The sequence below is a fragment of the Neophocaena asiaeorientalis genome, unplaced genomic scaffold (assembly GCF_003031525.2).
Source record: "Neophocaena asiaeorientalis asiaeorientalis breed wild unplaced genomic scaffold, Neophocaena_asiaeorientalis_V1.1 scaffold444, whole genome shotgun sequence".
In the NCBI taxonomy this organism is placed as follows: domain Eukaryota; kingdom Metazoa; phylum Chordata; class Mammalia; order Artiodactyla; family Phocoenidae; genus Neophocaena; species Neophocaena asiaeorientalis.
In genome coordinates, this window is record NW_020172466.1 from 583817 (window position 1) to 584663 (window position 847).

General features: G+C 58.2%; 1 protein-coding gene across 1 annotated transcript in view; it reads left to right on the top strand.

Moving 5' to 3' along the window:
- Positions 1–345: 345 nt before the first annotated feature.
- MID2 (midline 2) overlaps positions 346–847 on the top strand; it is a 92090-nt gene continuing 91588 nt past the window's right edge. Inside the window, exon 1 of the mRNA XM_024738139.1 lies at positions 346–448. The gene's annotated coding sequence lies outside the window, so the exon portion shown is untranslated. The remainder of the gene's footprint in view (positions 449–847) is intronic.

An 847-nucleotide genomic window follows, 5' to 3' on the forward strand; every position in this document is an offset into this window, starting at 1 on the left:
ATCCCCACAACTTCTGCCCAAGGCCAATAAAACACAGCCATTCTCCCTTTGTAAAAAGAAAGAGGGGTTGGGTTTCCTTCAATTGTCTGCCCTTTTCTGTCTCCTCCACTATTTTTGTTTTACTCTGTAGTTAACTTTGCATAGAGCAGCTTCGCCCGAGGACCTGTGCGGTGGACCTAGGCACTCTTTTCTCACTGCCGGTTGCAACCGCCTTTTCGTTGTTCTAACCTGGGGGTTTGTGGGACCAGGGGCTTGGCGGCTGGGAGAAGAGTTTGGCCAGAGCCTTCCTTCTGCATTTCACACACATTCTGCTCTCGCGCTCTCTCTCTTACTTACACACACACACACACACACACACACTCTCTCACACACACCCGTTCAGGCCCCTCTCCGTGTGTCTTCCTTCAAGATGACAGGGCGCTGGAGAAAAGGCTGCTGGAATCAGCTGGTAGGTACAGTAGTAGCCCGAACCCCACCCACCCGCTGCCTTTGCTCGCTCAGGTTTCTCCGGTCACTCCTGCCAGGGGAGAAAACATGTAAACGCGCCTCCAGAGGAGGGGCAGGGGGAGCTGGGAGCGGTGGGGGTGGCAGAAGGTGAGCCGGGGAAGGTGGCCGAGCACCGTGCTGCCGGGCCCTTCCCAGAGCTCCCTCGGGGCGGCAGTCCCAGCCCGGTTCGCCCCCACCCCATCCCCCTTTTCGTCAGGATTGCCTTTTTTTCCCCTCCTTCTGCGGCGGCGGAAATGACAGTGTGGTGCTGCCGCGGTGTCATGGTGCTGCCCCTGGACTGAGGAGCGAAAACTCTAAGTTTGGCTCGGGAGACCCAGCCGCGGTAGCTGGGCGGCAGCTG